Genomic DNA, 11,674 nt, shown 5'->3' on the forward strand with positions numbered 1-11,674 from the left:
TCCTGGCTCCGGGAACCAGAATTAGATGAACATGTATGGAATTAAAAGGAGGCTAACATCTTAATATGTGACAGTTTTAAAACATAACAGGCAAAAATGGATTTTGGTGTCAGAGAGGTTATTCAGCTGACTCTTAACATCTCATCCTATTCTAATTTTTAAAAAGTGTTGATCCTATAATGTAAACAATGCCTGCAAGGCATAGAATCAGAGTCACTGAAAAAAGTGGTAATGTTCTTAACAATGATAGGAGAGAAGTGAAATGAAAAACTTTTTATAGATTTGGAAGATGGCCAGAGTTAACGAATATATTTTATTACCTTATCCTATAGGAAGGAGACAAGGCATGAGGCTGAGGTAATATGGCAATAGTAACCATATTAGCAAAGTAAGGCTGTAGTATCAGCAGAAGCTTAAACCTAGACAAGTCTGCACCGGTTTGCATTCCCACCAACAATGCAAGAGGGTTCCTTTTCCTTCACATTCTTGCCAACCCTTGTTGTTTCTTGTGTTTTTGATTTTATCCATTTTGACAGGTGTGAGGTGATATCTCATTGTGATTTTGATTTGCATTTCCTTGGTGTTGAGTGTTGTTGAATATCTTTTCATGTGACTGTTGGCCATTTGGATGCCTTCTTTGGAGAAATGTTTGTTCATGTCTTCTGCCCATTTCTAATTGGATTATTTACTTTTTGGGTGTTGAGTTGCATAGGTTCGTTATATACTTTGGGTACTAACACTTAAATGGCTATGTCATTTGCAAATATCTTCTCCCATTTAGTAGGTTGCCTCTTAGTTTTGTCAATGGTTTCCTTGACTATGCAGAGACAGTTAAGAAACAAAACAAATTAGAAAAAGAAAAGAGAGAGAGAGAGAAACCAAGACACAAACTCTTAACTATAGAGAATACACTGATGGTTACCAGATGGGAGGTGGGTCATGGGGTGGGTTAGATAGGTGATGGGGTTTAGGAGTACACTTGTGATGAGCACTGGAGGATGTCTGATATTGTTGAATCCCTATTTTGCAAACCTGAAACTAACATAACACTATATGTTAACTATACTGGAATTTAAGATAAAAAAATTACATAAAATAAAAAGAAAAAAATAAACATGAAAAAAACCTAGACAAAGTAAGATAGAAATATTCCATATTAACCAAAGCCTGCATTACAGACTTCATGGGGGAAAATACTAGGGAGGAGTAGGGAAAAGAAATATGGCATTTGCAAGGATCTTAAGTTACACTAGGAATTTTCCATGGAGGATTCTGAGAGATTTGAATCATATAGAAACTACTAACAAAAAGAGATTTCACAATAAAATGAGATTGTGTGAAACAATAAATTGAGAGCTCCCCAACACTGAAAATATTAAAAGAGAGGTTACTTGTATCTCCCTATTATATTATTATGTAATACAATAGTACAGATTATATGTCACATCAAGCAAACATGGAAATGCAATTTTAATTTGGCACTGAACCCTTCTGAGTGTCAGTCTCTGTTAAATGACATTTTAAATTCACAATTTGATAGTTTCACCAAATGGTTTCACGGCTCACATACAGACAACTGGAAAAGGAATGTTTTCAGCCAATAAAGCACTTTACAGTAGCGAATACTGCCTAGTCGTGTGGGAGGAGCTGGACCAAATCACATTTTGACTCAGATTCAATTGACATCTAAGCAGGAAGAGGGGAAAGAGGGAAAAAGTATATTTGCTGTCAGTGTGATTCTCATAGAACTTTTAGAGTATAATCTCGTGAATCAGGAGGAGCCCCCATACAACGACACATTACTCATCACTCTTGAAACATTCAGCTGCAGTATGGTCACACCGCCAAGCAGCACCTGACTTTACTCTTCCATAGTAAGCTCTGGAACTCTGGGAGCGCAGAAATTTACTTTCTCCCTATTAAATACATAGGCCTATTCCCAAGGGAGGGGACTGTAACCTCAATAGATGTTTATGATCACTGATCTTCAAAATATGCTATGAAGCCAAGCCCTGTGATGTATGGTTTGATACTACATGTTTATAAAAATATGATTTAAAATGCACCCAACAAGGTGCACTGAGGCCAACTGCATGGTAGCTTGTTTTCTGAGGGAGTTGGGTCACTTTTGAAAAGTTATTATGAAAAACATTAATTAACACAGATGCACTTGAAACCAGAGCAACATTACACAACATCTTAAAATTTTAGTACAATAAATATATCGGTATAAGTAAATGTAGGTATTTGAAAAGCTGCTGTTATTTGGGAATCCTTGTATGTGGATCAAAGAAAGGGGGAAAGGAAAAATAGAATGTATTGAGTCTCCACTATACATCAGGATCTGTGCTATACTCTTTGTATCTCCTATACATTTTCTACAGACATTTTGACAAAATTTTAAATACATGTAGTTATTTTTGTTCCAATTTAGAGGTTATAAAAACTGAGGCTCACAAATCTGAGGACATTTTCCCTGGTCAAATTGTTAGCAAGTGGCTCAGCCGGAAAGGGAATCGATCTGTTTGCCATGGAAAGCTATTTCTGTTACAGAGCCTCTGACACTTGGGGGAGACATGTACCAGTCATCAATTTACTGCCTCTCAGCTTCAAACTCCCCTTCAGTAGATGCTCTGTAATAACACATGGGATTCCTTTAGGCATTTTTTTCTTTGCTGTGAGCATGGTATGAAGCTTTCTCAGTAGCGGGAGGTGTTGGGACATTGCAAGAGGAAGTGGTTCTGAATTTTTTGGGTGCAACACTGGAGAGAAGGGGAGGGTGTTCAGTAGTGTGGATGTGCAGACATCTGGGGAAGCTCTACTCAGTCAAGAGTTGAGGATGTGAGGGATCCTCAGTGATGCCGGAGCCTCAGACTGACAAGAATCTTTATTGGCTCCTCTCCGTATGGAAACCTGTACCTTGAAGACTTCTCCTCCACGAATCCCTGTTGACCTCCTGCCCTCAAAGACACCCAGATTCCCTCTACAGGAATTCCCCATCCCCCGTCTGCCTGCATCCCAGAGCTTCCCAGGCCCTCTACACGCCCACACCATCGGTTGCTTGTTTTCCATCTGCGTTCCAGAAAGAGTCTCCTGCTTGGTCAATGACTGCGGAACTACCCTGGTCTGGCCAAACCGGTGAACTTCTCTGCTTTCTAGTGGGCTGAACTAATCTTTTCAAGTTTTTTTTTTTTTAATTTTTTGAGTAGTCTCTCACATTCTTAGGGTACCATATAGAATTTCCTCATATCGTATAGCTACTCTTTTATCAAGGTTTAATAATTTTGTTTCACATTAAAATTTCTGTTTATCCTACTATGTGGTTTCTGTCTCCTGATTGGAATCAGACTGATAAAGAGGTCTTTAGTTTTAGGAGTCATCTGTGTGTTTACAGTGGTCAAATCAGTGGCAGCAGATAAGATTTAATAGTGTATAAGGTGAAAAGCAAAGATGTAGGATAAAGTAACCACAAGAAACCCAAAACTTAGGGAAAAGCAAGGAAAGATTGTTAATGAGAGAGATGTCCTGGACCAGAAGCCCATGCATAAGGGAAATGGTGGTAAAAGAGGATATCAAATTAAAAGTAAGGATGAATAATAAATACCATGGAAAGGTCACTATTATTAATGGCATGATGAAAGGCATCCAACAAAAGCAGCACAGGTAAATATAATTATTAAAATATTGTTTGTCAGAGAAGACAGGTGAGAAGAAAATCAAAAAATATTGCAGAGCCTGGAAGAATTAATTATTGAGTGGCTACATGTTAGTGGGAAGTATGGATAGATAGTATGAAGATGGGAGCAGTGTGAGAAAATTTATGAAGAGACTTATGTTTAATAACTGGACGTTAGGGGTGTCTGGGTGGCTCAGACGGTTGTGTCTGACTCTTGATTTTAGCTCAGGTCATGATCTCACAGTTTGTGAGATCAAGCCCTGTGTTGGGCTCCTCACTAATAGTGCAGAGCCTGCTTGAGATTCTCTCTTTCCCTCTCTCTTTGCCCCTCCCCTGCTGTCTCTTTCTCTCAAAATAAATAAACACTTTTTTTTTTTTTAAAGAAATGGACTTTAACAAAGAAGTTGTTGAACCAAGGCATTTTTCTTGCTCTAAATTGAAACCCTTGGAAAAGTTTGCTCTCTGTTTAAATAATAAATATTAAATAATGTACTCATCAGGATTTTAACCACCACCACCACCACCACAACAACAACAAAAGAACAAACAACAACAACAACAAAATACAAAAAAAAAAAAAAAAAAAAAAGGAAGAGAATGTAATAACCTGACTGGAAAAGGTTGGGATAGACTCACACTCCTCCAGAGAGAATAAGAATGTTTCCAGGAGAGGCTATAACGTGTTGAAATATTTAATTGCTTGTGCAAAATCCATGAGAAGTGCTTCAGAGTGATTATGATGGAAAAAACAAAATACTAAGAAAGGGTAAAAAAGACACCAAGATGCTATGATGATGATTATGGTGATGAAGATGATGATGATGATGGTACAGAGGATATTAATAGTAGTGAGTAGAACTTTGTGTTTTGTGGATGATTTCTGAGGTATTGAAAGAACAACAACAAAAAAACCCCAACCAAACTTATATTTATAGGTCAAACATATTTTGGTGATGCGATATGTCATGGTCATGAAATGCAATTATGGAAGTGAAAATTATGGTCTTATATGTTTGGGTGCTTAGGAAATGTATCTTTATTTGGTTTTAAGGCCTTAGAAAATTCCTAGTTTAGCAAGTAAATTAGGGTGTTTAAATAAACTTGTTGTACACAAGGTAAGCTAATATTAGGCAAATAGTTGTAAAATGAGAGAGCAGAGCCCATGTGAGGTATGAGCCATACATCCCTGGGAGTATATAAAGGTCCTGGAAGAGGAGGTGGTATCCAGACTTCAGAATATCCTCCTACACCTCAACTGAAAACTCACCTCCCAACACCATGTGTTGTAACTACTACGGAAACTCCTGTGGCGGCTGTGGCTCTGGCTGTGGCTGTGGATATGGATGTGGCTATGGCTCCCGCTATGGCTGCGGCTATGGCTCTGGCTGTGGCTCTGGCTGTGGCTCTGGCTGTGGCTCTGGATGTGGCTCTGGCTGTGGCTCTGGCTGTGGCTATGGCTCTGGCCGAGGATATGGTTCTAAAGGCGGATATGGCTGTGGATACAGCTCCCGCTATGGCTGCGGATATGGCTGTGGCTCTGGCTCTGGCTGTGGATATGGCTCCAAAGGCGGATATGGCTGTGGGTTCAGCTCCCGCTATGGCTGCGGCTATGGCTGTGGCTACTAACCATTTTGCTACAGATGATATTCCTTGTACTGCCCCTTTGAAACAATCGCTACAAGTCCAAGTCCAATTGGAATCTCCCCATCCATGACCTTCATTGCAAAGTAAAGAATTATTATTGTCTGTCAAGAATCAGCCTACACTTCGAGGAAGCTCTTTGCAGGTGATGGAGACCAAGTAGTTTCATCACATCACTGAAGAGAGAAGATCTTATTCTGATCACTTTTCAATCGTAAATTCTTATATATCTGTCTCTGTACTGTGGCTATTTGTACAAGCACAGGAGGATTATCCAACTGGAGTATACTAAAATGGAGCAAAAATAGCAATTTCTTAATAAAATATTTTATTTACTGAGAAGTCTGGTTTTCTTTATATCACAGCCATCATTGGTTTCAAGGTTTGTGTCCTCCTAGAAATATGGGTGACCACAACTTTGGATAAGTGTGTTTATTGATTGGAGCACCTGGGTGGCTCAGTGGGTTGAGTATCCAACTTTCGATTTCAGCTCAGGTCGTGATGTCATGGTTCATTGGATGGAGCCCTGAGTCAGGCTCTGCACTGACAGCATGGAGCCTGCATGGTATTTCCTCTCTCCCGCTCTCTCTGCCCCTCCCCTGCTTGCAGTCTCTTCCTCTCAAAATAAATAAACTTAAAAAAAAAAAAAAACCCAAGGGGCCCCTGGGTGGCTGAGTCAGTTAAGCGTCTGACTTCAGCTAAGGTCATGATGTCACAGTCTGTGGGTTCAAGCCCCGCATTGGGCTCTGTGCTGACAGCTCAGAGCCTGGAGCCTGCTTCGGATTCTGTGTCTCCCTCTCTCTCTGCCACTCCCCTGATCATGCTCTGTCTTTCTCTGTCACAAAAATAAATAAAAACATTAAAAAAAATTAAAAAAAAAACCCCAAAACCATAAGTGGATTCTGTAAATGCCCAGTGTCATGTTCGTATTCCATTCAGGAAAAGGCAGGAAGGACAAAAGGTGAGCAGCATTGACTTTTTAAAGAAATGTTGTCTTTGGGGTGCCTGTGTGGCTCACTCGGTTAAGTGTCCAACTTTAGTTCAGGTCATGATCTCATGGCTTGTGTGTTTGAGCCCTGCATTTGGCTCTGTGCTGACAGCTCAGAGCCTGGAGCCTGCTTCGGATTCTGTGTCTCCTTTCTCTTTCTGCCCCTCCCCAGCTTGTGCTCTGTCTCTCACTCTTTCAAAAATAAAAAAAAACATTAAAAAAATTTAAAAAAAAGAAATTTTTTTTTGCGGGGGGGGAGAGGAACACTTCCCAGATAAAAAGACGTTTGCTTACACCTCTACGGACCATTACTGTGTCATGTGGCCACTCTCAGCTGAAGGTGGGTAAGGAAAAAGAAATTGTTGACAGAGGTTCTGCCTGTCAGCCAACAGTGTGTGCCAAAACCCCATAGGTCTTGAATATCAGTGGAAAAGGACAAAAGACGGGGAAAGCAAAAAATCAGATAAATGGATATTTGTGTTTATAGTGATTTGAGTTTGTGCAGGGGCACAATGAAAGCTTGTCTTCGAGTTATAACGGGTTAAGTTTATACTCCTCTGTTTATATCGTTATTTGTCCACACTGGGCTCTTTTCTTTCCTTCTTGTTTTTTTTAAACCTATTTATTCTCTGTTATTTTTCTTTTATTTTCACTCTCACTCTCATCCCTCATTTGCTGCCAGCTTGTATTTTATATGCAACCATTTCATTTTATATTATATATTTTAAGTTTATATAAATGACATGTCTTTTTCCTTTCCTTTCCTTTCCTTTCCTTTCCTTTCCTTTCCTTTCCTTTTTCCTTTCCTTTCCTTTTGTTTCCTTTCCTTTCCTTTCCTTTCCTTTCCTTTCCTTTTTCCTTTCCTTTCCTTTTTCCTTTCCTTTCCTTTCCTTTCCTTTCCTTTCCTTTCCTTTCCTTTTCCTTCACTCAGCATGATTTGTGTTGACAGATCCATCTCTACTGTTGTGTGTACATTTAGAATGTTATTTCTATTGCTGCCTGGTACTCTGTGTACCATGTATATACAAGATCTACGTAGTGCATGTACACGATTTTTCTCATTCAATATCTCGGTGATTCACACAACTGCCCTCAGGTCCCCTTTACCATAACATTGCTTCAGTAAACACGTGTTCCTTTGTGGGATTTTATGAGAATCAACCCAGGATCTGAATTGCCGGGGCAGGTGGTATGTGTATGGCTAGGTTACTTTTTTAAAAATTTGAGTAGAGTCGACACACAATGTTTATTACTTTCAGGGGTACAGTTAGTGATTTGACACGTTTAAACATTATGCTTTGTTCACCACAAATGTAGCTACCATCTGTCCCATTACTTTGCTATCACAATATGATTGACTGTGTTCCTCATGCTGTGCCTTTTATTCCTGGGACTTACTCATTCCGTAACTGGAGGCCTATATCTCTCGTTCGTCTTCACCCATTTTGCCCAACCCCTCTGGCAACCATCAGTTTGTTCTCCATATTGATAGCTCTGATTCTTCTTCTTTTTGTTTATTCATTTTTTAGATCCATTTATGAGTGGAATCATGTATTTGTCTTTCTCAGTCTGACTTATTTCACTGAGCGCCATACCCTCGAGATCCACCCGTGTTGTCTCAAATGGCACAATCTGAGGAAAGGAAAAGAAAGGAAAGGCAAAAGGAAAGGCAAAAGGAAAAGAAAGGAAAAAGAAAAAGATATGTCATTTATATAGATTTAAAATGTATTATATAAAATGAAATGGTTGCACATAAAATACAGGCTGGCAGCAAATGAGGGATGAGAGTGAGAATGAAAATAAAAGAAAAATAACAGAGAATAAATAGGTTTAAAAAAAAGAAAGAAAGAAAAGAGCCCAGTGTGGACAAATAACATGTTATAAACAGAGGAGTATAAACTTAACCCTCTATAACTAGAAGACAAACTTGTGTTGTGCCCTGTCCAAACTCAAATTGCTATAAACACAAATATCCATTTATGTATTTCTTTCTACCTCTATCTATCATCTATCTATCTAAAATGGATTCCACATTTTCCTTATCCATTTGTCTATTAATGGATACTTCTATGTCTTGGCCATTATAAATAATGCTACAATAAGCAAGGGGTGCATATATCTTTACTAGTTAGTGTTTTCATTTTTGGGGGTAAATACCCAATAGTGGAGTGATTGGTCATATGGAACTTCTATTTTTACTTTTTTGAGGAACCTCCATGCCATTTTCCGCAGTGGCTGTACCAATTTACATTTCCACCACTGGTGCATGAGGGTTCCTTTTTCTGCATATCCTTGCCGACATCTGTCATTTCTGATCTTTTTGATTTTAGCCATTCTAACAGGTGTGAGGTGATAGCTCATTGTAGTTTTGATTTGCATTTCCCTGATAATTAGGGATATCGAGCATCTTCTCATGTGTCTGTTGGCCATCTGTGCATTTTCTTTGGAAAAATGTCTATTTAGGTCCTCTACTCCTTTCTTTTTTTTTAAATTTCTTTTATTTTTATTTTTATTTTTTTGGCATTTGCTTAGTTTTATTTTATTTTAATTTTTTTAATATGAAACTTATTGTCAAATTGGTTTTCATACAACATCCAGTGCTACACACTTTTTAATCAGACTTTTTTTGTTGTTGTTTTTGTTGAGTTGTAGTGTTCTTTATGTATTTTGGATATCAACCCCTTACTGGGTATATTATTTGCAGGTATCTTCTTCCATTCAGAGGGTTGCCTTTGTTTTGTGGACAGTTGCCTTTGCAGTGAAAAAACCAGGTTACTTTTTAGAATGTCCACACCAGTTCAAAACCCTAAAATTATAGTTTTTATGTTTTCAAATCTATGCTAAAACTTGGTATTATCTAACCTTCTAATGTTTACTTATTTGATAAATGAAAGTGATATCATCTTGTTTTAATTTATATTTCTTTGATTACTAAAAACTTTGAATATTTTGTATTACTTCAAATATGTGTCAAACTTTGTTTCTTCCATATCCTTTGCCCATTTTTTTCAATGGGGTTTCTGTCTTTTTCTTATTGATTTGTTGGAGTTCATTGCCTATTCTAAAGCGTCATTTGTCTTTGTTCATAGTGTGCATAACTGAACACAAATTTTTAACTCTATGGTTTGTGATTTTGAAGCTTTATTTAAGAAGACCTATTTTACCTTTATGTCAAAGATGTTCCACATTTTATTACTTTCAAGTTTTGCATTTTCCTTTTAGATAATTAATTCACATGGAGTCTATCTTTATATGTTGTGCTTCAGCTTTATTTTTCACTGTGTTGAGCCATTTTCTCCAATATCACCTGTTAAACAGTCCATCCTTTGTCAATGACTGGTGGTACATCTTTATTGTATATTGTTTTTATGTGTAAGAGTCTGTCTGTGATTCTCTATCATGTTCTCTCTTCACTTATATCTCTCTGTATATTTCACAAGCCTTTTTATCGTAAAGGCAGAAAATTAGGTTTATTGTACATGTTTCTACTAAAGAGAAGTAGAGCCAATGGGTAGAATTTAAAGACAAATAGACCTCACAAGAAATGTTTTTAATGGTTAGAGGAATTTTTTTTTTAAGTTTATTTATGTATTTTGAGAGGGGGAGGGGGAGGGAGAGAGAGAGAGAGAGAGAGAGAGAGAAAATCCCAAGCAGGCTCCACACTGTCAGCATAGAGCCCAATGTGGGGCTTGAACTCATGACCCCAGCCAAAACCAAGAGTCACACGCTCAACCAACTGAGCCATCTAGGTACCCTGTAATCGGTAGACTTATAGGCATCCCTACCCAGAAGTTGTTCAAGAGTTTGGATCTCCTCTTATTGCAGAAGTGAGCAAAGCTGTGCATTCAGAACATGAGATTAATTAATTGATTCATTCCATTCACTTCTACTTTGAAATTTAGTGATTCTATAAGTAAAGAATGAATTAAAGTGAGGTTCAGGCAGCCTGAATGAGGATGATATGGTCAGGAAAGCCAGAAAAAAATAATGCCCCACTCTGTAGCAGAAACAGGAAGAAGCGTTTTGATTTGAGGTACACTTTGAAGCCTTCACTTTGAGTCAGTATTTCCAGATTTCTGTGAATTTGTACAGATGATCCCCAGAGCAGGGAAAAGAGAGAGACCAGATTCAGTAAAGCATTTGCAAAAGAGTTCATGACGGTGGTCAGGGATTAATATGATGATGAATAGTCTAGTTCTTGAAGGGATATCGAGATCTACTCATTGCGGATTGCTGAGAGATTATGAGATATAATGTGGTCACAACAGTTCAGTTGCCTTGAGAAACAGACATCATTACTGTAACTATTCAAAGACAGATGAACTGATCATCTGCGAGCGGTAAGTATGCAGAATGACATAGCACTTTGTTACTTATTAGCTTTGTTTCTTTGGTCTAGTAATGTAATTTCTCCTTAAAAATCAATTTCTTTGTATGAAAATGTGGATAAAATATGTTCCCAATATTGTGGGGGTGATTCAGACTTAATATTTTCAAAGGCAATTCACGCAACATAAACCATTATAAAAAACTTGTTAGAATGAATTTCTTTGCTCTATGGGAAGTTGCAAAGAGAAAGCAGTAATCAAATCTTTAAAAGATTAATTGATACATTTATTCACACAACCCTCTGAGACATATTCCATAATTAGTGATAGATATTTTATAATTAACATTTTTATTCACTTAGCTCTCCAGTTGCAAGATTTTAAATTCTGAATATATGAAAAGACAGTCACAGTCTCAACATAACCTGTTTTCCTATGATGTTAATGTTTTTGGTGATACCAAAATTGAAATAAGGATCTCAATTGTTTTACATATTGAAACCATAAAATGTTTTCAAGCCAGAAGTTTTATAGGTATAAGTGTTGGCTTTCATAATTACTGAATTGAATATATGTTACCCCATGTTTATTGAATTAATATAGTATTCTGAGAAACAATTTGTTGTATAATGCTTCAATCACAGTATAGTTGGTTTTGCATTAGGATAATCAATTTTCTCAGGATTTGGATGTATGTGTTTTCTTCATTAAAGTTCAATTAATAGAGATTGAACAAATACATGGGGTACATACTATCAGACATGTATTCACTTGATGATCAATTAGCTTAAGAACATTTCTGGGGTGCTTGAGTGGCTCAGTTGTTTGAACGTCTGACTCTTGATTTTGGCTCAGGTCATGATCCCAGGGTCGTGGGATCGAGCCCCATCATGTAGGGCTTCAGGCTGAGTGTGGAGCCTGCTTAAAATTCTCTTTCTCTCCCTTTGCCCTCTTCCTTGCTCATGCTCTCTCTCTCTTAAGAACAAACAAACAAACAAAAAAGACATTTCTTAAGGTTATAAACGGTGGAGCCAGGATTTC

This window comes from Panthera onca, chromosome C2, assembly GCF_046562875.1.
Source record: "Panthera onca isolate mPanOnc1 chromosome C2, mPanOnc1 haplotype 2, whole genome shotgun sequence".
Taxonomy (NCBI): domain Eukaryota; kingdom Metazoa; phylum Chordata; class Mammalia; order Carnivora; family Felidae; genus Panthera; species Panthera onca.